Source organism: Pipra filicauda, unplaced genomic scaffold (assembly GCF_003945595.2).
Source record: "Pipra filicauda isolate LSUMZ 115617 unplaced genomic scaffold, ASM394559v2 scaffold126_size2276778_pilon, whole genome shotgun sequence".
NCBI lineage: Eukaryota > Metazoa > Chordata > Aves > Passeriformes > Pipridae > Pipra > Pipra filicauda.
This window is the reverse complement of record NW_024103729.1, coordinates 1,530,721-1,555,347: the sequence shown is the minus strand read 5'-3', so window position 1 is coordinate 1,555,347 and position 24,627 is coordinate 1,530,721. Positions and strand designations below refer to the sequence as shown.

Genomic DNA, 24,627 nt, shown 5'->3' with positions numbered 1-24,627 from the left:
CACCCGTTAATGCAGGAATGGCTGGGTCTCTTTGGGGTGGTGAGTGGCAACTGTGTCAAAGTGTGTGGGGCTGCTTTACACGAACAGACATCAGGCAAATGCTGCCTGTATTATGTTACTTAATCAAATGGATCAAAAATGTTCTTATTCTAGTGCCATTTCAATTAAGAGTGTTGTATAAATATTACTCTGCTGGAATTATGCATATGAATAAGGTAAGCAGATTTAATTTGGAGGCTCTGAGTGTGAGACTGCTTTCTATTGATGTATCCAACTTCAATTGTCAGTGCTTTCTTCTAGTTACCCTGGCAGTCTGTAGATGTGGTTTGCATTTTGAATCAGAGATCCTGAGCAAGATCTTACAAAACCGTGCAAGTTTTATAATTAAAAAATACATGGAATAACATTTCAGCAATACTCATTATATTGCACACATTTAAAGTAAAAAAAATAAGGTTTATCTGCTTTATTTGGATTCCCTGGCAACAAATGAGTTCTGTTAATGTGTCTAAATAACGGCTCTTGGCTGCCATGACATCCATGATTCTTCGTGTAAGTTGTCATTTCTGCAAAAAAAAAAAAAATGCATAGAGTTGGTACAACACAGAATTGTTTTCAAGTTGGAAAATTTCCTTGCATTTATTTTAATTTGAGGCTCAGGGTTCCTTGTATCCTGAGATCGTGAAAGGATCACAAGAGTGGGCCTGCATTGTTGAGTATTTAGAGTTGGATCAGTGCAAGTTCAAAGAGAATCAGCGCAAAACTTCAGGTGTCTTGTCTTCCCTCAATTCATGAAGAGCCAGCACTCCTCACACACACTGATACCACGAAAACTATGAAAAAAAATTCATAATATTAATGGCCTTGCAAATGGGAGAACTGGGATTAAAGAATCATCTGCTTCTGCAGTGAAACATAAGGCTGTAAATTTGTGTGTAAAAATATGTGGCATATTCCTTCACAGAAGAAAATTCCCTTGTATGCAAGGGACCCATTTACAGCCACTGATGTGGGTGAGCTCTCTGGTGTCCATTTCAGTGTCTGAGCTAGAAATGTGCTTGTTATAAACAGGGTGATGAGAAGGGACTTGAGGCTGAGTGGTAAGTTACCATTTCATTGTTCCTATCAAAAAAATTGGTGAGTAGCCAGGACAGCCTGCAGGTCTTTTAATATGAGGTACCACAGACTTCTACCTGGATATAATGGCATTATTCTGATGGGGTTTGAATGAAAATGGGACTTTTGTGCTGAAAAACAAGATGAAAATTGGGTTGCAGGAACTCCCCAAACGAAAAATTATTAGCAGGGCAGTCTGAGTGAGGAAGGCTGGTAGGATCTGCTGAGCAACCTGTTTGTAATGGCATCAGTTGAAGTGGGAGTTGCTGACTGGAAGGGGCTCTGCAGCTACAATTTTAAGAACTCTGAAGATGCTAGTTAGCTTTAAGTGAGATTTTCAAGAATATTTTCCTACGCCATTTTCATTGCAATGGGAGTATTATGTGTGAGTCAGTGGGAGTTATATTTCAGGGTGCCTCTGGAAATCATGGCCTCATAAATTCAAATTGGAGGGGACCTCTGGGGGTTTCTCATGCAACCTCTTGCCCAAAGCCGGGCCAGCTTATGAGATCAAACTAGGTTGCTCCAGGCTTTATCCTGGTGGGTCTTGGAAACCTGCAAGGACAGAGACAGCACAATGTCCCCGAGCAATCTGTTGCAGTGCTTTACGGTCCTCATGGTGACCCACGATGCTTCAGCAAAACCAGCCCCAAATCACTAATTATGTTACATAAATTCATTAATTTCGTGTTTTGCCTGGGACTACTGACTTGGGTCATGTCCTCACTTCCCCTTGACTGCAATAGATGTTGGCTGCAGCTCAGCTGTTGTGAAGGGTCAGCAGCAAAATGGCTAATGAAAAGTGGAAAAATGTGGATTCACAATTAGAATGCTGCATCCAGCAATGTCCATTGTTTTACCCAGGAGGGATAAAGGGGAGAGCAGAGGGAAAAGAAATTCACTTAGAAGAAAGGAAAGGAATACAAAGCGGAGCTTATCAGAAGTTGCTCTTTCTCTGCTATAGGAAGAAAGAAATGCTGCTAAGGAAAATTGAAAGAAACAAATGATACCACGCAGCAAGGTCAGGAGAGGATGAATAAAGGCATTTGCATGTTAAAAGCAGCGAGGATAGAAACCTGAAGGATAGAAGATAAAATGTGGTGATGCTATGTGCTATAAGCATTTGTGGTTAATCATGATATGCACAAAGAATTCCTCACTTCTAAATTCACAGTTTTAGATTCACTGATTTTGCTCACAATTCATGATGAATTTCAAACAGGAATCATTTTCACAATTACTTGGATACTTTTGAGGTTCCAATTTGTTTTGTGTATAGATAAACAGAGTTGCTGAACTTTTGTCTAAATATTCCTTTCTTCAGACCTCTGTGCATAAATTCCCAAGCCCCCTAGTCTGCTAAATTCTTGGCACCTTCTTATTTTCCATCTGCCAGATGGTTCCTTCTCCCACCAGTCAGGGTTATCAACAATTATCTGTTTCAAGCCATGTGCATGTCTCATAACAGTTTATCATGGGAGACATAAAATGGAAAAGTGACATATTTAGTGTTTATGTAACTTCCAGAATCACTTCTGGCAGCTTTCATTATTTGCTTATTTGCCACTGGTGGTTCCTATGGATGTTTCTTGTACTGGTCTGGGATCAGCCCTTCAGATCTCACATTATTTGGTCCATTTGCTAAAATCAGACACTTTGCATGCCCAGTGAGCAGGTGTTTTTAGGTGTACTACCTTAGTTGGTCGAGTGGTGACCTGTTTTGTTCTTCAGAACACCCTTACATCTCCTTACCCTCTCTTTTCCCAAGTAACAAGTGATAGGAAATGAGGAAATAGCCTCAAGGTGCATAAATGGAGGTTTAGATTGGATATTTGGAAAAATTTCCTCACTGAAAGGGTTGTCAGGCACTGGAACAGGCTGCCCAGGGAAGTGGTAGAGTCACCACCCCTGAAGGTATTGAAAAGATCCGTAGCTGAGGTGCTGAGGGACATGGACTTAAAGTTCTTAAAGGTCTTTCCCAACCTAGATGGTTCTGCAGTGAGATGGCTACATCAGCCCCTGCCAATGCCACAGTGGGGTGGTTAGAGACACTGGGGGTCTTTCAACTCATGAAGCAATGAAAAAATCTGACTCCCAGAGCAGAGCTTGGGGCTGAATCACACTGACTTCGATGGGGTTATGTGCTTTGCACTTGCTTCACTGGCTGTAGCTCCAGTGCAAACTGTCAGAGCTGTCAGTGGTAAAGGATACTCTTCACCACTGTAATTCTTTGAAACAGGTAAGTGGTGGGAAACAGTTTTTTGTGTTTCTCTGCTCCTCTATGGGAATGCAACAGCCAGTGCTGACCACAACACTTTGATTTTGTAAGAGTTTAATATCTGGTCCCTAATTGCACATTCTTTCCTACTGAGAAGAGGTAAAAATATAAAAGTGCAGTAATGTGGCTACTGCCCAGAGAATACCTGTTGTGTTGTTTTAACCCAGGAGCTCTCGTTCCAGGGCACAACTCACATACAAGGCCCCCCCGCCCTTTTATTTTACTTTAAATAGGAAACGTTGTATCTGATGCCACACCAGAGAGGCAACCACTGCCTTTCTGGAGGCTGTGCCCTGCAGGTGCTAATTAGGAATGTCTGACACCTGATATAGAAAACGCACACCTGGAAGCGGTTGGGGGCTGCACTGCTCAACCCTTTCACCTCACAGACAGGTAACAGTTTCTCAGGAAAACAGGATCAAAGCAGAAGTGTTCCCTGCCTTACCAGGTCCCACAGGGCTGATCTGCCCCCCGTTATTTCTGTCTATACCTGTGCCCTGCCAGGCCCAGCCGGCTCTCCGGCTCTCGTGGGTCCAGGGCTGCCATGTGCCATCAGCCTGATGGGTCGCAGCTGGGTGAGGTGGGGCAGCACTCAGGGAGCTCTCCTGGGGTGGCCTTCAGGGAGGATAAATGCAGCAGGGGAGGTGCTTTCTGGGCTGATGGGATTTTGCCTGAGGTACCTTTGAGGGGAAGGGTGTCTGTAGCCCCAGGGCTGCTGTGAGCCTGCAGGAAGCTGCCCGAGCAAAAGCCCCTTTCAGTGCAGAGGCTTTGCTGTGCCCTGGGCAACGGGGAGAGGTGGCAGGACTGCCGTGCTCAGACACTCTTCAGTGTAAAGAGTTGACAAAACACATGGAAGAGCATCAGTTGGGACTGAGGAAGCTCCTGAGTGCATTGAAGCAAGAAACAAGACTCCCAAGTGATGCAGGTGGCCATGCATTGTGCAGGAGCTGCAGCCCATGAGGTGCCTCAGGATGAGAAGGTGAGCCACTGACGGCGGCTGAGCTGTGGGGGTAGCGTGGAAAGGGGAGGGTGGGGGTGACTGTGGCATTGGGATGGGGCCTCTGCTCTCTGCTGAACTGTGCTGAGGACATGGACACTGGCAACAGGGCTCTGGGAGGGCTGTTTTGGGCTGGCAGTGGGAGAGGCTGAATCTTGAAGAAAACTCATCTGGGGAGGTGTTATAAATGAGTCAATAGAACACAAAGCCCATGCTTAGTCAAGTAGGCTCTGAGGGGGAAATGAGATATGGGGAAGGGCTCTGCTCACTGGGAGCCCAGGGTGGGTGAACTGTGATGGGAAGCTGGGAGTAAGCTCCCGCCTGGCAGCCCAGTTGCTGCTGCTGGGGAGCCCCAGATGTATTTTGGGGAATGACTGGAGCCTGTGAAGGGGCTTTCTGGAGCAATGATGCCCAGGGGCTGTTGACTGCAGCCAAAGGGGAAGGTTTGCTGTGCCTGGGGTGTGGGGTGGGTGCTCTGCTGCTGTGAGGTCACTCGGCTCCTGTCTGTGCCATGGAACGCTGGCACACCGCTGTGGGCTGCTTGGTGCCACAGGCGTCGTGTTCTGCTGGGCTCCGGGCACCCGAGCACTCCTGTGTATGTTCACCTCTTCAGGGACTGCAACGCTCAGACAAATCTACAGGTAAGGGGAGGCTTTGGAGCTGATCATTCATTATACACACGTACTGACAGAAAAATCTGTGTATGCTGCCTTACCATTTTTAAGTCTTGTTGGGGTTCAGTGCGGAGTCCTTTAGTGTATCTAGTGGTAGACCTGTCCCATGCCTGCAGTTGCTGATGAATTACAGAAAGTGTCTGTTTCTCTTCCTCTGCTTTCTGAACTGGATGCAGCTGCCCTGACCTCTCATCCCTCTTGCACAGGTGAGCTCTTGTCTCCTCGCTTCTGTCTCATTCAGAACCTGGAGGTGATCAGACTCCCTGTCGCTTAATTAGTCCTTTCATAATGAATAATTTGGATAAGTGCTTTGCTCTGAAGGGTAGCCAGCCATTTATCTTTGTCCCTTCTATCTGAATGATTATCTTGAAGTTTAATGTTTTGCAATTGCTGGCTTTGGCTGTGGCATAGCCTATAAACTATACTTAGACAGATGCCTTAAATCCTATCAAGAAATCAATGGCCTTTTCCTCACTGCAGGCTTCAGATCTTGGTACAACATCTAGTAATGGCTCCTCATTTTCTCTTATCAGTCTCTATATAGGAGATGCTGAGAAAATGCATGTGTGTGGGCTCACAGCTGAAGTCCTATTGACTGCTCTGAGCCCTGTGAATATGTGTCCCTATAATCTATAATTCCTGGCTAAAACAATAGACATAAATTATTCTCACATGTAAACCTTGGATTTTCTTGCCTTTGGTATACAGGCAATGTGTAACAACCTTCTGCATAGCTGCTGAATTTATTCCTGTGGGAAGGTGAAATGGAAGAAATGAAAAATCTAAACATAATTTTAGAGAAAGAGGAGCTAAGTGCACAGGCGGATGATGCATTTAAAATGGTTTATGTTTTAAAAAAATCTCATAACTATTTAGTTAGTACTTCTGTTCTATAATTAAGACAATTATCTCAAGTGTTCTCAGCAGTTGTTCTGCATTAGCTTACTGAAGCTAAATCAAGATGCCTACCCTTATTCTTCTCTGACTCATCTGTAAAGGGCTCAGAGGGGAGAGCAAAGGGCTCTCTTTGGAGGCTGCTAGTGCCTGGGCATTCTGCTTCCATGTTATGCAGGTGGACTTGGAGGGAGATGGGTGGGTATCCCATGATATGCAGATGATGAATAAACTCCCTGTACTCACACTGCCTATTAGTGCACCAGCATCTTTGGTACAAGGTTGTGCTGGGTACTCTGGGAATTGAGGAACAAGGGGGGCAGTGAGGAGATGTGTGGCACAATGACCATGTTATTGTCTGAAAGGCTTGACATATGGCTATTCTAACACAAACAGTAAATACCTCATTATACAAAGCTATTACTGTTTCTAACTCAGCTCTGGTACTTCAGTGAAAGCAATGTATCTCTGGCATTTATTGGACTATAATACTGACACAAATGCAGCACTCTGGCATCCTTATGTATGTGCAGAACTCTGTTTTCAGGCCACTGGATACATCACTGATGCAGATTACTCCTCTCCATTATCCACTTACTTAGCCATAAAGTCTTGGTAACTCTTCTAGAGGCAGTGTGACCTGGGAGAGGCACCTCATGTCTTGTGTGGGACACTTCATTCTAACCTGAGCAAAGCTTCTCTACAGAGAGAGGTTATGATGAGGATGGGTGGAGGAGATCATGTTGCTCCTGGATGACTCTGGGGGTTTTGGACAACCCCAGATGGGGCCAATTAGGACTTAAAACAGCCATGGGCAGCCTACATGGCACTGTGCCTGATAGGGAGCCTGTGTCCAAGAGTTCTTGATTTCTGTCCAGATCCCCTAAGAATAATCAAGTGTTTTGAGCCAATGGCTGTGGGGAAAAAAGCCATAAAAATAGTCAATCACTTAAGAAAATGTTTGCAGTAAGTCTTTTTTAAAATGGTCTAGCAATGTTGCTAATTGCATATACATTTGTATTTCAGCTATCCAGGTTTAGGCTGTGTGATAAACATATACAGAGGCAGGTGCTGTGGTACAAGAGGTGGTTCAGTGGCTGGAGGATCAGGACATGGTTGGGCACGGGAGCAGTTTGGCTCGCTGATTTAACAGACTATTAATTTAAAAATCTATGCTTAGTTAAAAATATAATTATGTTAAGATTAGAATATGGTCTTAACTCATAGACGTTTAATTTTCAGATAAACCTCTCTTAAGTAAAAAAAGGAGCTGTAAGGTAATTTAGAAAGAAGAAGCCTTTTTTATGCTTATGTCAGGCATTTAGGGAACAAGTGGTGCATGAGCAGGCCACAGAAGACATGGTGTCTGAAGAACAAAAATGGAAATCACTTTCATTTTTACACTTAATAGCAAGAGCTTATCAGGCAGCAGAATCAAAATAAATTTCTGAGAACTAGGACTGGGAGTTAGGTATGGCAGGACAGATTTACAGTAGAGGCTAGGTAAAGAGGTGCAAATATAGGGTTTTATGTCTTGTTCTAATAAAGCATATTGCATTGTAACAACACTTCTTCCCTTCTGTTAGGCTGAGCAGTCCTTGAAGTATATTCTCCCACTTCTTAAAGTGGAACTGGAATCCCTAATAATTGCTTCCAGGTGTGTTTGTATTTTGATTTAGACTTGCCTTGCTTCTTGGGTTTGGCTTTCTTCAGTCATTGGCACTACCTCTTGCCCTGGATGCCTCTGTAAGTTCCATGCTTTGCTCTGCAGCTGAGTATAGAGCAGTAGGTGCCCCAGCACTTGCACCAGTCTGGAACTATGCCACATCCCAGCAACATCTCTGGCAGGCAGTTGTTGCACAGTTTCTCTCACTTAGAGTTTTATGGCAACCTGTGTCCAGGCAGTGAGGATAGTGTTTACAAATTGCCTTATAATGAAGCTTTTAGGGTCAGAGGGACACTTCTGGTCCTAGCAGGAATTTAGCATAATCTCATGCACTGAAACTAGGGTGCTTGATGTGAAAGAAAGGAGGGATTTTGCCCTGTATTTCCAGGAATACTTTATATATAGAGAGATATTTTATAAAAGCAGTTGGCTTCTTGAACACTCCTATTTATTTCTAAGGCGTTGTGGGAATTGGTGTTGCTGATCTGGCACTCTTGCTTTCTTATCTGCTGCTTCATCATGATTTCACTGTAGTGACATTTGTTGTCAGAAAGTCAATATGGTGAGTTTGGGAAAAGCTGCAGCTGCTTGGAAAGTGGAAGCAACAAGCTAAACAGCTGATCTATCAAGTTCACTTGCAATATTTGTTTCAGTAATGGATTGTGGTCTGATCCAGTTAAGTGATGGCCTGGGCAGTCACCTCAGTACTGGCTCAGGCTGGCTCTGGTAGCTGGTAAAAGAAAAAAACCTTTCAGACAACAGAGAAAATACTCCTGCAGTCCCTGAAGGAAAACCTAGAAGTCAAGCTTCAGATAGGGCAGATGCAGCCCAGTCCTTGTTCCCTCCATAGCCTTTTTGACCATGCATATGCCTGGGTTTTGGCACAGGGACAGTGTGGGTTGGTTTTTAGTATAGGAATATGCTTACTGAAGTGCTACCTTGAGGGACCATGTCTCTTCACCCTGTTTTTTTGCTGTTAAAAACTTGAAAAGAGCCCTTAATATGCAAATTGATTGACTGAAATGACTAAAAAGGATGCTGCCATTATTGCCATGAATCAGGATTCAGATTTGATTGTGTATTATATTCTTAAATATATTCAGCACAAAATGCCTTACATTTCAGTATGTGAAATGATAGGCAGGGCATCCGTTGTAATGGGCCATGCACTGACTCATTTGACAATGTGTCTGATTTTTACTGAGTACCTCTATTTCAATGGCAAGTTTAGCTCTTCTGATGGGAAGCAGAAATGTACAGTAGGTAATATAACAAAATCAGCTGGTTATTTGGTGGGGAGAGATGAATGGCCACCTCAGTTCAGCAAGGATGAATATTTCTGAATGAAGCTCATCAGATTCATAACCATGCCAAATCCAGGACTAGCTGGCTGGAAATTTCTCTCTGAAAAAGTATTACTCAGTTTTCTAGAAAACTTTGGGCGTGCTGGCTTAAGATATGGTACCTTGTTTTAGTACACAAGTGATGATCAAATGTGTTAGTGGAGTGAATTTAAAAAATACACAAATTAAAAAGCTTATTTAAAAAAACTCTTAAAATTGGCCAATTTCCACAGAAAAAGCCCTGCTCTCTGAGATCTGTTTCAGGGATATTGTCCCAAAGTTCTTCAACACAAGGTTCTTGAAGTTATAGCTTTAGAATGGTGAATGCTTAAGAGGTATAGAGAGCTATTAATATATCTTAATTGGTTTCCTCTTCTTTTAAAAATCATATGACACTAATCTGGTCATGTGCAAATCTAAATCAAGAATTTTCCTGTGGATAAGGAAGTTGAAATATTGCCTAATCATTTCCCTTCTTAGAGAAGGACTGGCTGATGGATTCTGTGGCTTAGAGCTTTCTGGCATGAATACTTTCCAAACAGGTAGTACTTCCAAATTTATTTGAATTTACAGGGTTCAAAGTAGCCATGTGATAGCTCTACGTTCCTCAGTGTTATATATAGCTAAGGTTTTTGGATTGTTTTGGAAGAGAATTTCCTTTGGAAAGGAAAAGTGAGATTATGGAACACAACTGTGGGATAAAGCTGTTTGCAGTCAACTGTGAGGCACTAAACATCCATGGCAGCCTAATGAACAAGGCAAGACCAAATTTCTGTGAAATCAAATGATCTTTAATGCATCTTGAGTGCCAGCTACAGGAACATGTGTCATCTTCTAAGAACTGGCAGCCATCTGCTGGGTTCATGCTCTTTGTTTGTGTGACGTGCCGCCCCCGCTGAAAGTGTTTGGTGACAGAGCCCAAATGAGTTACACAGTCAAATATGTAGATCAGCTTCGAGAGAGGAAAGCCCAGTTTAGTGCTGTGCCAGTGCTTTGCAGACAACTGTCTGTGCATAATGTGCCCTCATCAGTATGTGGGGCCTATGTTGTGTTTCTGAATGCTGAACCAGCAGCAGAGTTGTGTGTCCATCTCTTTTAAATCTTCCGTGATTATAACTCTCATTATAATCACTCCTTGTGTAAGTGAGAGGGAGGGTGCAATAAACTTGTGTAATTTATTTTCTACTTATCGTCAAGCTCTCCCAATTGTAAATAACATGAATTAAACCATGTCAGTAATCTAGTGAATGTGCTCCAAATCAAATCTAACATATGGTTCAGACTTGGGCTACAGATCAAATCAGAATGCATTTTATAGATAGTTTATAACACACATACTGAACATCAAAATTCTTTTGCGTACTGAAAAACATGAAATGTTAAGTTCAGTATAATTACCGTAGAATGGTTTGGGTTGGAAGGGACCTTAGAGATCATCTAGTTCCACCCTCCTTGCCGTGGGCAGGGACACTTTAAATTTTGTATGTTTTTATTTTCTAAATCTTGTATTTAGGATAGCAGTATTTCAAGTAATTCAATTTTAGTTCTTGGCCCTACATTTAGTCTTTATTCTATTTATGTGCTTTGAGACTTGATTCTGCTGCTTTCCTGTACCACAGTATTTTTGTGTGAAGTCAACTGAATTTCATTTTTAAAACCAAATGAAATAAGACTTCCTTGTATGTTCTTGGCATTATTGAGTAAAAGAGTCTGTACGTATTTTGCAGATATTGTCACTCTTATTCATGCCATGTATACTTGTGGATCAAAAGCAATGTGAATAACTATCACCCAAGCAATACGTGTCATTCAAAGAGTATCTGAAACTATCAATGTAACTCAGTGGGCCAACACCAGTCTTTTTGCAGAACTTAAGATAATTGCCAATAATTTCCTTAACTAGAAAACTGTTTTGAACACCACTATCTGGATAAACATCTACTTATGTACCAAATATGAAAATTAATTTTCAGGCAAAGGTTTCAATTTGAAATGACAATGGACTAGGTACTCTGTCAACTACTGTCACAATTGGACTTCTTTATAAAAAGCCCATGAAATGCTCAGTATCTGCTTAGAGCAGATATATTATTGAGTATCTTATAATGAAATATTCTTAAATCTGGTGGAGGAAAAGAATTTCTGTGTTGAACTCATGTTTCCAGAAATCCCAAGTATTTTTCGTTATTGAAATCTTGTAGTCATCTCCATTTTTATTGAATACAGTTTAATCTATGTGTACGTGGCCAAGTTTGTCTCTTGACTATAATTCCAAAGCAGAGGCCTGAAGTCAGCAAATGAGAGGTTTCTGATTTTAAGTGTTTGAAAGTCTAAAAGTTAGAAGAATATACATTTTTAGGAGGGAAGTGCAAATGAGTGGGTTAGAGTAGAGCCAGAGCAGAAAGCTTTCACAGTGCCTGACATGGGTGTGCTGGAGAGGTGGTTCTCACTACTTTCTTACAGGGAATGCCTCATCTGCAACATCCCCCAGAACAATCCTCTGGCACTTTTGTGATGGAACTTATTCAAAGTTCAGTTTCTCATTGCACAGAGCTACTCAGAAGGAGGGGAGCAGGAAAGACCTGAGTTTTGGATTCCATCACTGTAATGAGAAATAAATTGGATGCAAGGAAAATCTGCATTGGGCCTTAGTGCTGTCAGACCATGCTGTGTTGTGACTAATGCTTTTTTTCCCACTTTGTTGTTACTGAAATCAATGGCAAAACTCCATTTATATTAAGAGCACATGACAAGACCCAGAGTAAATGAAAGAAGCAGATGACTAACAGTAATGGACATAATTGGGAAAGAACAGTCCTATCAAAGGGTATATTCAGAGTTGATTTAGAGTGGTAAGTAAAGATCATTCAGTATCTGACTCAAAACAAGATAAAAGCTACAGCCATTAAAGGCATATCCACTGTGCACAGAGGGAAAGGGTCTTTTCATTGATTTAAATTGTGGGGGGGAAAAAGTGACTCCAGATGGTGGTTATGCAAATGATCTTTTAATTGGTAAACAGGAATATTTCCCTTTGCCCATATTTATTTTTTGAGATTAAACTTTGCTTGTGCAAACAGTGTCTGCAGGCTGGTACACAGCAATGGACATCTGTGCTTTTTCAAATCATTAGCACTAGATTAGAAATTTTGGCTGAAATTCTGAGTACTTGCTTGCAACACCTGATTTCAGTTGATCCATAGGAGGGTTGGGTACTATCCATTCTCTGGACGATATCGTTTATTGTTCTCTACCAATTTTGAGCTTTTCTTTCACTGAAGCAACCTTTCTTTTCCTGTGAAAACTCTGCCAGATGTGCTGCCTTCTGGGTTCTCTTGTCCCTGACAAGGGACAGCCAGAGAGCAGGAGAGCAGCCTGTGCTCCTGGCTCATGTATCATACAGCCTGTGATTGCCTCATAGGCTAGAGATGAGCTATTTAAGAAGTTGCTCTGAACTTGGCCTTGTTTAATGTCATCCCAAACACTGCTCTGACAATATTAAGTGGCTGTAGTTTTATTTCTTTCTCAAAATGTGTGTGTGGACAAGCGCTTGGTGCAGCCATAAAACTGTACTACAAGTGTGGAGGAGAATGAAGCTGGGATGTGAGCAAGTTGGCTATTTGTCATCAGCCTTTGTTGTGGCTCATTTAGGATCTAAGGCAAGTAGGCTGTTCAAGCCACTGTCTTCCTTGGTGTGATGCTGCTGTGTTTGAGTACAGGAAGATGCTTTAAGTGTGAAACTGTTGGGTAGCCTGATTAGTGTCTCTAACTAGCATGGAGATTGATGTCTCCTGCTTGATTTATAGGGATGAATGCCTAGAATCCAAACTGGTCTTCTGTGATGGTCTTGTGCAGGGGGAGTTCAAATTTTTGGAACCACTACTTTTAACTTGGTTGGTTAAATGTATTAAATGGCTAAATGAGAAGTGATGCCACATCCTTGATGTGCTCCCCAGTATTTGTGTCCATCCAGTTTGTGGGCTGCATGGGCACTGTGCTCTGCAGCACTGAATCAGCAAGAAAGTTAGATTGAGTTGCATGAAGAAAATGTAGAGTGAACAGTAAAGAGGAAAACTCTTTAACCATTTAAGCAGTAAAGAGACTGACATTAGAAAGCTAGAGGTGTCAGCAGATGTTGAGGTAAATCTTCTACTCAGCTTACTGCTAGGACGGATCTTGGATTTCTTTACTTAAAAACAGCGTATTTAGACCCGATTGACTTCTTCCAGCACTTCTTTTTGTAGCAGAAAAACATGGTGTGAAATTTTACCTCAGCAGCAGGCAGGGACCTGAAGACTGCAGTGGTGTCAGGATGTTGCTCTGTGAAGCTGTCTCCTTTGTCACCTGAAAAACAGTGCCATAATTAAGCTGAAGGGCTTGGTGTAACTCCTGGATCAGGCTGGTGTTCCAATGAGCTTGGCAGCACTGCATTTGGAAAGAAATAGACTGTATGAGCATTTTGTAGGGTCAGGAGGTTTTCAGCAGCCTGTTTGTTGTGTGGTCTAATCATGACATTTTTGAAATCATTGTGTATTTTACACTGTGTCACCCTGGCTTCCTACGGAATGCAGAACCATACTGGGGATGGAACTACATGATGCGGCACTTGGTCACCTCTGAAACCACAGTTCACGGCCTCTGCAGTAACCTGATGTTTCCTGCTACTCCAGCTGTTCTTTCTCTCTGCTCGTGCCTGGCTGTGCTCCCTGCCCCACTGGCTGTGCTGGTACAACTGGTGTAACGTTGTGCTATGAACTAGATCAGTGAGTGGGGGGCTGGGTTAAATATAATCCACTTTGAACCTGGATTATGTCACTGATCTTGTGAGCATCGATCACATGGCCAGCAGGCAGGGACGTGCACCTCAGGTGTGGGTGGAGGGAGGAAGGCACTGAGTGCCTGGGAGATAGAGGCAGGGATGGCAACCTGTCCAGCCAGCTTGATGTTGAAATTCTGCACTGTAAAATGAGATATTAGGGTGCTGCACACTTGCAAATGTGGGCTGTTACAGTTCTGTGTTTGGGCCCCTGGCATCAGGCATATAACGTAGGTGGTATAGAATTTAAGAGGAGGCTGACCCTGAAATGGGGCTATGCAGTATCCAGGTTACATGTGAAAGTTTCTAACTGCTCCATGGTGGGCATGAAAGGCAAGACAGATGGTGCTCCAGCAGGCTGAATAGGGAGGTATCCCCAGTGACCTCTGGAAATGGTAGGGCTGAGCTCTGCCTTGCCTCCCTGCTTCTCCTGGGAGCCACATCAGGTGTGCACCTTGTGCAGATGCAATTTCTTTTCCCAGGGCTGGTGAACAGTGTTTACAATCTGTGGTTGGTGAGATTGCCAAGCTGTTGGAGTGCCCGTGGAGGTAGTAAGGAGATTGTCTTGATTTCTCTTTTGGCTGTAGATATTCCTAGCCATCACTGTAAGTACACTTTGGAGGGAGGGGTAAGGTCCTGGCCTTCTGTATCTCAAATCCAGGTCTTAGAGCTGGGATGAGACTTAGAAAAGGGTGGGCAAGAAAGACCTTGGCTCTGTAGCCTCCTAATCAGAGCATTCAGATTGAAGTGGTCATTGGCTCCTGCTTCAAGGACTGTGTTAGGCACTCAGTAAAACGTAATCATCCTCCCAGGAGTGAAGCAGCCACATCTTCCAGATTGCACTTCCTGAAGGTGCTCCTTTTCCAGCATCTCTAACATTACTCTGAGTTTGTCAGGGCTCTGCAGCTTGTTAGTGGCTAATGGGTCCTGGGGAGACTGACCAGGCAGGCTAATAGAGGGCTTTTCTGTGCTAATGGTTGACATTTGGAAGTAATCTCCAATAGGGCTTCAGATTGAGTCAAAGGTGAGAACCATTAAGGTACCAATCCTTTATTTAGAGCATTTAGTCAAGAGATTTGTGGGCACAATTAAAATAGCTCAACACAGATGCAGCTGAAACCCGTGGTATACAGCTCTGCAGAGTGTCATAGGAGGAAACAGTTGTAGAACACTTCTGTAATCACCACATTTAAAAGACAGAATAAGTACTATTTGGCAAATAATGTGTGTTGGTAGTCATCTTTACTATGTAAAGGAATTGTGTACATTATTGAAAACTGAGAGAAAGCAATCTTCAAATGCCATATTTTGGAAATATCTTAAATTGTGCTCTAATGCTGCAGAAATCACTAGGTTTTCAGTTTTTCTTGGCTCTTGACCTTTCGTGAGTTATTTGGCTGCTTTTATTTGTTCAGATTTCAAAAACAAAATGTTAAAATCAAATGCAAAAGTTCAGCTCTTCTCAGAGTCACATGTAAGAGGAGTAATGGCTGTTATCCAGAACCATTTAGCATGTGCCTACACAGTGCAGTGCTTAACAAGGTAGGTCCCAGGAACAGCATAACTGCATTAACACTGTGCTCTGCCTCTGCAAACACGCCCTCCTGCTCGGCAGAGCTGATTAGCCTAAAGACAAGGCTGCAGTGATGTGTTTATACTGTTTCCAGGACTGGGGAGGTCTGAGGAAGCTTTTCAACATAAACCTAGCCATCTTTTCCTTGAGGGTCTCTTTAAAATTAATTTTCCCATCCGCAGTGCCTCATACTTGCTATTACTGATATCTTCCTTGCTTTCTCCAATAGTTTTAACACAAGTTGAAGAGGATGGTGGTGTGTAGTATCAGTAGGAGCAGTGCTGGTCTTGCAAGTCTCTCTGGAATGTTTAAGCTACTGGAATAAATTAGTTCATTTTGTATCACTGCATTTTTTTTAAGGGTACTTTGTAAATGTGATTACTCAGTCATGTTTCTGTACCTCAAGATCTTCTATACTTAAAATAGCCATACTTAAGCTTAGTTTTTGCATAGTTGTTATGGTAAGATTGCAAGATGCTGCAGTTGATATTTTGAGGGTTTTTTAATGCTTCTGAAGACACTGGCATGATATTATATCTCAGTCTTACTACAGCTGATTTTTTGTAGAGAAGAAAACCATGCAAATGTTTAAGAAGATGATGAGGTATTTCCTTATGGTGAAATAGTTTGATAGAATCTGTAGACTGATTTTTGTATATTATTTATAAATTAATTTATGTTATAAATAATATATAATATTGTATATAATAAATATACAATTCTATTATACAAATAATGTGTATCTATATAACCCATATTATTGGTGACTCTACTTGTTGTTTTGTGCTGCCTGTAACTACGAATGCTCACCTGTAAAATCAGTTCTTTCCCATACAGGGTATTGCCACTTATCCAGGTCTTGTATTTTAAGGAAGTGGTTAATGCTCCTTATCAAGACCAATCTGTTTCTCTTGGCTTTTCATGGAAGCTTTTCTCATTCATGAATCCATTTCTGTATATTAAGTTTGTCTTCCTTGGTTTATTTCTCTTCAGATGCAGATCCCCTAAAATGACTCAGTTGTAGTTGTCACACCTGTTCCTCGAATAAGACAGTGTTGAAGGGAGAGTTTTGCTTTGGGGTGTACTGTGAACTGCTCCTTTCTCGTTAAACCTGCCAAAAGGCACAAAAGGGAGGGGCTGTTGTGGGACTCTGCTTATACATTATATCCCAGAGTAGTTTGTGGAGTGACATCTTGAGTCTGTTGCCAAGTATGAGGTGTGATATTGTGATGATTTTGGTTCATCTTAGGCTTGTGTTTATTGAAAGTAGCTACAGGCTCAGGCTATTTGCTGACCTCTTTCTTGTGAGATGCTGATGACTGCAGATACTGACTCTAGCAAGAAACTCATCCTTACAGTTGATGTCCTTGTTTTCAGTGTCAAAAGGAAATCATGTGACAGTGTCTGCAAAAGTTGTTCCCACTTTAATATTCCTCGTTTGATATTTTTGAGACACTTAAGTATTCAGGGCTACGAACCTGTCACTTCTCTGGAGTCCTAAATTAACTATGAAAGGATATAGATATCTCAGTTGAAATCTAGCAGAGCCTGCTGTTAGTGGAGACTTATCTAGCTGTCCATGTTTCATTGTCCTTGCTTTCCCACTTCATGCCTTTTTATTAAAGACATAGCAGTGATCTTTCTTGGTGGCTTTAGTTGTGTGTTTTAGTTTTATCCATGTTGACTAGATTTTTTTTTTTCCAGTTTATTTCCTGCTCCTACCTCAGGAGAGGTAACTTACTTTACTACTGCTGTTCCCCCTGGATTTTGGACAGGACCTGACTGAATTGGTCTATACCTACAGTTATATCTACCTGGCTTCTGGTTGTCCCTCTAATCTACAGCCTTGGCTGACAAGTTGCTTCCTGTTAAGAGTTGTTACTGATGGTCACCTGCTGGTAGGGGTCTGTTATCTTTGCTGGCTGTTTTCCAGTGACAACAATTTCCTTCCTTCCTTTCAAAACTCATTACCATTTTTTACTTCAAATGTTCTTGTGAGGATGATATTTATTTATTTGATTTATTCTTTGAATTTATGCAGAACTACGCTAGCTTTAATTAACAGGCATCCATCTGTGCTCTCAGCACCCTTACGGTAATTAAAATTAAACATCTCTGCATTGTCCAAAGCAATATATAAACCAAATTTTTCAAAATGTTTCTGGAAATGTCTATGTGTAGGGGTTTCCTCTCCTGCTGGCTTCCCTTGGTTTATGGTGTTGGAGTGCAATCATTGCTGTGAATTAAGCATGTATTGTTACAGCTTTGCCTGCTGCTTCTCTTCAAAGCTTAGCAGTTTCTTTTTACAGTAGCAATACTTCAGAATATATACTGGAGATCACACCCCCTGCCCAAGGCTAAGAAGGCCACAGGCTCCTGTGAAATGGCAATCTGTTGGCAAAGCAAAGTACAGAGTGATGACATAAATGCAAGAGTTTTGTCCTGGTCGGTCCCATGGGCTGTCCTGTTAAAGGTTGTGCTGAGAACTTGCTGGAGGCTTATCAAAGGAGGCTCTTTCTGGGTTTGTGGGTTCCAGCCTGCAGCACAACTTCAGTGTTAGTGGTACATGTTTCCTTATGCTTTATTTATTCAATTGACCTCAGTATGGAAATTAGTAATGTGCAAAACAGTTGTTTTCCCCTCATTCAGTGTCTCAAGTTCTGATGGCCTTTGTCTAATCAGGAAAAGGAAATGCTGTTTATTTAGTTTATTCTCCCTCTTCTTTTTCCCCTCAAAAACTGGAAAGTGTTTTTTAGAAACTATATAATTATATATAAGGGGTTGCACTTTTTTCTCCTGTGTTCCTGGATTGCTCCACCAGTGTTGGCTCATTTGAACCTTCTTGCCTTTTTACCAAGAGGCCTCTTGGCAATGAAGGTGTGGGAAGATGATGGGGTTGTTACACCATACACTGCACCAAATCCTCACGTGAAGTGCATGCTGCCTGTCTGGAGACATGATTAAGTAAGTGCAGTCCCAAGCGAAAGTTTTTAGTCCTCTTCAATCTGGTGGAGCACAAGTTGCAGCACAGAAGGCTGGAGGGGTAATTTCAGGACACTGGTAACATGTAGGTACAATTGTTGCTTTAGCCTTGGGGCTGGCTTGGTTCTCGTGGGGACTGTACAACCACCGTCTGCTGTGACACTGCAAATACCACAAAATAAGCAGTCTGTCTAATATTGCTTAATGGGGAATTTTTATCTTTAAGGTTTCTGTACTGTTGAATTACTGATAAGGGTAATGGGAGTTATGCTGACAAGCAGATCCCAAGGATTGGGCTTTTTTTGTACTGTAGGCTATTCAGATCCATTTTGAGATTTTCAGCTATTAGTTTTCCCCTGTCTTTAATGCATGTTGCCAGAGTATGTTATAACCCAGGTGCCCTCCCCAAAGCTTTTTTCTGACAGCCTTGGATCAGTGTGCCTGCAACATCTTGCATCCATTAGCATTTCTGCTGTCAGAGGGAAAGATTTTGGGAGCAACAAAAGAGGAGATTGAGAGGAGAAAAAACCTGCATTAAATACCTGAGATATGAGCATATTTCTAAGCACTTATTGCTTTGAAGTGATTATTTAACATGGTGAAAATGTATTTCTGTTGACATCCTTTAAGTGGGAGCATAGGTTTTTAACAAACTGTACCTCAGAATTAAAGGCCAAATATTTTCAAGTTGCTGCTTTGTTAGAAATGTGTCAAAAGAAGGCTGGTAGCACAATCTTAGAAACTATTATTTTTCAGTTACTATTTAAAATCATTATGCTTCTGACTTGCAGATCTGGCATCCTTAGTGTATTGATTTTCATATTTAAATGTATGGATTGGGTAATCCTTGCATAGCAGTATTCATAGGTCTGATATCCTGCACTTATTCAGGTATAAAAGACAAAATTTATAGGTTGAAATGATGCATTTTATTGGAACATCTGATTCAGCTGGGAGAAGGTCAGAAAGCTTTTGGGCACAAGGTCTCCACATTAGGCTTGACCAAATTAATGTAAACTTCAAGGTGAGGACATTACCTGAAGAGCTATTGCACTTGACATAACCTGCCTTATTATTCAGCTGAATAATTCCAGAAAAATATATGGGTAGTTTTAGGTGTGTCAAAATGTTGTTTTCTGGAAAACTATTCATGGGACTGTTTTGAAGGGCTGTGAATGTATTTTAGGAGCCATAATTTCTGGGAAAAAACTTTCAGGTAAATGTGTTTTTAGCTTGGTGGTTTTTTGTTTGTTTGTTTGTTTGTTTCAGGATCATTGGCTGCTTCTAGGATAAGAGTGCTTCAGGATAGTTTAACGAAAACAGTTTGTTGGCTGAAAGTGGGATCCACCAAAATACTCCATGATTAATTTGCCATGGCTCAAAGGGCTCTTGAAGGGACTTCTTATGTTTTGAACCTTATGGGAAAATTGCTTTGCAGTCAAATTTGAGCCTGTGAATAACAGCAGAATAAGCAGTGCATGTTGTAATCCCACATTAAATTGTCAATCATAGTCAATGTTTCCCTTTTTTTTCTTTTTAATGAATTACTCTGTGGAGATGTTGGAACATGGGGCTGATTCCAAAGGGGGAAGCATTTAGTTGTAAAATAGGATGTAGGGTGGGTATAAGAACTGGGGTCTGAGCTGTTAATCCCACTCACAAGATGAGAATTTGGAGACAGAATTCACTTGTTTCAGCATGAGCTTGGAGGGCCTGCTCATTATTTGTTGCTTCTGCCTTTGTAGTTATTTCCTTACCACTGAATGGAAAACTTTAAGTAAATGCAGTCTAATAGGGAGGTTGATCACCCCAGGACTAGGAGCAAATAATTTAAAAAAAAAAATACAATCTCACCTTTGTGTGTTGATTTATGCTGGGCAAGTATTGAAGTCAGAACAGTACCTGGTTCTGTTTCCTCTCTGAGCCCATTTAAAAGCATGAGAAGAAATATGCTCAAGTATTTAACTAATGTTATCTATACATAATTTTCAAACTTTAAAATGCTATTCCCAGATGAAAAAATAACAATAAGACACAGTAGCCTGACACCTGTTATTGATAATTAAGGCAGACAACTGATTTGTGCTGGATGAAATAAATATGACACTTTCAAAGAGAATATTCTCCAGTTCAAACCTAACCCTGTGGAATATTTCAGTGCATGTAAATGATTAGGGCTATGTCCTCATTTTTCCACCCCATTGCACATTGTGAAAACTGTTAGTGCTCAGCTGACTGAAGGCTCTTCTGTGCTCATAAGGAATTGCAGCAGAAAAGTCCCTCTGAGAAACTGGTACTTGAGGAGGCTGATGAGGCCTCTTTGGCAACCGTGTGGGACAATTCCCTTTGGAAGCTGCATCAGATTCTCTGCAGATCCTCCTGTGTAGGATTGCCTGTTCCAGCAGCCCTGTGACTGGAGACCCCTGGGGAACATGAACCTGGCATCCAGTTTGTCCGGTCTGGAATCTAGACACAGTCACTCAAACCCATAAAATTGTTATCAAGAAGTTACTCACCCAGTGTGAAGTGTCTTGGGGGAATCTCTGTATTTGAACTGTTTAGCATCTGTGTGTTTCACTCTGGAAATATGTGAAAGAAGAGAAAGACAGCCTGGAAGAACAGGTGGAGAAAGGATGGGTAAGGGGAATGAAACTGTGGAAGCAAAGGGAAGAGGCTGAGGGCTGCAGTATTGCTGGATGGGGATTTGGTGACTGACCATAAAGTCTTGTGAACAACTGACTCTTACTACACGTACACTGTTGTAGTTTGCAGTGCACTGATATTCCCTCTCTTCCTCCCTTCTCTCCAATAAATACTGCTTCTGGCCTTGCTGAGGTTTAATTGTTGCTTTGTGGTTCATTCTGGATCACTTTAGGGTCCTGCCTAAGAGCAGATACTGTGCTGCTGGGTTGAACATTGAACATGCTGCTGGTTGAATTATTCTGGATGAATTTTTAAGTCTAACTTATTATTTTTGAGATCATAAGTCTACAGTGTTCTCTTTCAGTAGAATAAAGATGTTCAAATAAGGGTAGTGTGATTAACTATGCCAATAAATTGATGGGAGGCAAATAAAAAAAATAATGTAGGGTTTTTTTCTGCCAATCAGGGTTTGAAAGACAAGAGTTGCAAATACTATTTCTTTATGATACAAAAAGCACTTTTTCAGAACGTGGATGTGAAATATTCCCCAATCCTGTTCTTTCACATTGCTAACAGACTCTTGGTGTTATGCTTCAGTACTGTGACTGTGTCAGTCCCACTGCCCTGCAATGCTACAGAGTCTTCTCTGCTTCAGAGTGAACTTGGTCTCATGGCCACAGTTAAAAGCCCCGGGATTAAGTGGGTGGGGGAGAAGGGGGTAGAGACTTCTACAAGGCGTGTCTAAGTACTTAATACCATAACCCTTCTTCATTCAAGTCCTTTTAAACATGATCAAGGGCACGTTTCTTTGCTGTATCTAATTGAATTAGGTAGTTAGATTGAATTAGCATACAGTAAATTGGCAAAGCAGCAATTGCTTCCAATAACAGAGCCTGGACGCTAAGCACAGCTCAACATCCTTTCCTAAAAAGAAAAGCCACTCTTAAAGCAGAGAAAGTGAGTTGAATTTGCAAAAATGTTACCTTTTATTCCTTGCTGGACCCTCTGAAATTGCTCCCAAATCAATGCTGTGCAGAACAATGGAGCCTTTGTCTCTGGGCTGGCAGCAGCATTTGCACAGCTTGCCTTGATGAATATTTTGTCAGAATGTTTTTGCATTGCCAAACTGTGCTCACCCCCACCCCCCAAGCTGGAGCTAAGTAGTAGTGCATAACAGAGGAAGTGGTTTCTTTTCTTGTCCTCTCCCTGAAAGAATAATTTGACCTGCAAACAGATAGCTTTTGGCATTATGGGAAGAACAGGCCACAAAAATATTTTCCTACAGTAAAGATGCAGCAGGAGGAATGGACTGTTTTGTAGAGGTTCTCTTGGGATTGTTTGCATGTCAAATGTCAAATATCCCATAGAAACCGGTTATTTAACTGACTGTTTATGTTTCTCAGAATTTGCCTTTTTCTCCTCTCTGGTTTTTACTGTGTTATGTCAAATTTGGATATACTTATTATAGCTCTGCTTTAAAACCAGTGGTTCATAAGACCATGCTTGGTCACACCCACCATTTGTTAGTTTATTATCTTAAGTTCTTATTTGTTTTCCTTTCTTTCCCCACCCACACCCCAGCATCCCTGCGAATTCTTTTGTGGGGGCTGCTGCTGTCTGAGCCCTTCAGATGAGTTCTGAGAAAAGCATTATGAGCAGTGCAGTGACCTCCTTCAGGCCTCTTCTGAAGATGATAAAATGTAAATTAGCTGTGTTTGTACAATCCCAGATTCATTCCTGTTTTATAGCTAAGAATGGCTCAACTAAAAATCTAATTTATAACATAGTCTGGGGGAAATGCTTAATTATACTCTGAGGAGGAGAAAGTGGTTAAGGGGGAAACAAAACAAGCCTAAATAACATCAAAACAAATGTATGCTGTGAAAAGCCACAAGGACTGAAGCAGACAATATAATAATTTATTAAAAACTGTATAGGTTTTCCCTTTCCTTGAAGGAAGACACGCTGCGTTAATGCTGCTCTGAACAAAGCCATTTTGTCTTGGGGATTTTGTATTCAGTGATATTAATCTTAATCTGAATTAAAATTATTTTATGTCTGTCTTGATATCACCTGAAGATGTGGTTGGTCCTAATTTCTGCTAACTTATTCTCCACATCTTTTCATCACTGGCATTGTGTTCTGTTATAAACTGCATCCTTTTATTCATGGGGACTCTGGCCATCATCTCAGGACAGAATAATTCATTAAGGTTGCTATTGATTTTGTCAGTAACAGTGAGATAAGTCACATTTGCTTCCTTTATTAAAAATTCCAGCTTGTAGTGTTAATTACTGAGGATAATGAAATGGATATAACAGTAAACCTGAGCAGAAACTCCTGCATTTGTTGTAGAACTTCTCATCACTGATCCTTGGCTATCTGTGTTTGTGGGCCTCTGGAATTTGGTTATGTGTGAAATATGGTGTTTGAATAGAGAAATGAATTCTGTGACCCATAGAAGACATCATAAATTGGGTGGAACTTTGAGTTATAAGGGTTTTATTGTTGGTTGTGTTCTCTAATATTTTTAATTAGTGGATTGCTGGACAAGATCTCTGTTACTGTCCAGATTTTAGCATAGTTAAAGTTGTCACATGCACAGTTCTCATCTTCTCTTTCCGTGACTGCAAGGCTTCTATTAACTTAACTACATTTTCAATGTAGCATGATTTACTGAGAGAAAGTTTTGTAAGACACTTATGAAACAACATTTTACTGAAATATCTGGTTGAACACAACAAAAGATGATGATGCAGCTACTCTATAAAATACTTCCCTGAAAGCAGTTTTGGGTTTGCTTTTGCAAATAAATCTCTTCTTTCTGCTCAAAGGCAGTGTCAAAATATGCTTGACTATTTCAAGTTTGATCTTGATAGGAGAATTATCAGGAAGAGTTAGAAGGTCAAAATAGTCATGGAATTAAGAGAAGGGGTGAACGCTGAGAGTGACTGAGAGCATGACACTTCTATCACTGATAGAAACTAATATGGACATGAGAGATTTCTTCTAAAGAATTATGTAAGATGTATATTGCTTTGATGGCTTTCCTTAAAATCATAACCTTTTCTATGTGAAGCTTGCTGTTTGATATCTAAGAAGGTTGAATGTAAATTAGTGTATGCTCTGAAGAGCTTGAACACTTCAAGGATCATGTTTAAGGAATTAGAAAGACTTGAAGTCTTAGTCCTGGTATCAGGACCTGAGACTACAGAAACAGGGTCGCCTCTGGTCAGTAGATGGTTATCTCTGGTCTGTGGAGTTGTGCTGCTGGCTCAGACACTAAGGCACTGTGTAGGATCCTGTAATTATGATGAAAAGACTGCTGACCATACACCAAATATCTTGTCCAACCTGCAGATGATCTCCCTCCTGTAAAATATAGAAAAGAACTTATTTTCTGTCTGTTACATTTTATTCAAGGGGATCAATGTGTCTTAGGATAGTTCTGTGTGTTAATTCTCAGCTCTGCTAGCAAATGTATGTCGTGAAAGAACAAAGGGAGGTAGAAATTGCATAAAGTTGTGTAAGAAAAAATAGATGAGTCAATTCTCCTGTTTTCTTTGTTTTCTTTATTTCAAAGCATGACTTTCAATTATGCTTAATATTCAAGAATTTCTCCCCAGTGAATACCCAGTCATGTGA

At 41.2% G+C, this 24,627-nt stretch overlaps 2 long non-coding RNA genes across 3 annotated transcripts in view; one reads left to right on the top strand and one right to left on the bottom strand.

Moving 5' to 3' along the window:
• Nucleotides 1-451: 451 nt before the first annotated feature.
• On the bottom strand, nt 452-4,678 carry LOC120324911. 2 transcript variants are annotated; one of them, XR_005566604.1, is made up of 3 exons: nt 3,885-4,678; nt 1,827-1,908; nt 452-566 (listed from the first exon to the last, which is right to left on the bottom strand). It is a non-coding gene; the product is annotated as an uncharacterized LOC120324911 (long non-coding RNA). The 2 variants fall into 2 exon arrangements; XR_005566605.1 differs by lacking the exon at nt 1,827-1,908.
• A 310-nt stretch (nt 4,679-4,988) lies between these two features.
• The window catches only part of LOC113997790, a 65,571-nt gene continuing 45,932 nt past the window's right edge, over nt 4,989-24,627 (top strand). The window contains exon 1 of the long non-coding RNA XR_005566600.1: nt 4,989-5,032. This is a non-coding gene — a long non-coding RNA (uncharacterized LOC113997790). The remainder of the gene's footprint in view (nt 5,033-24,627) is intronic.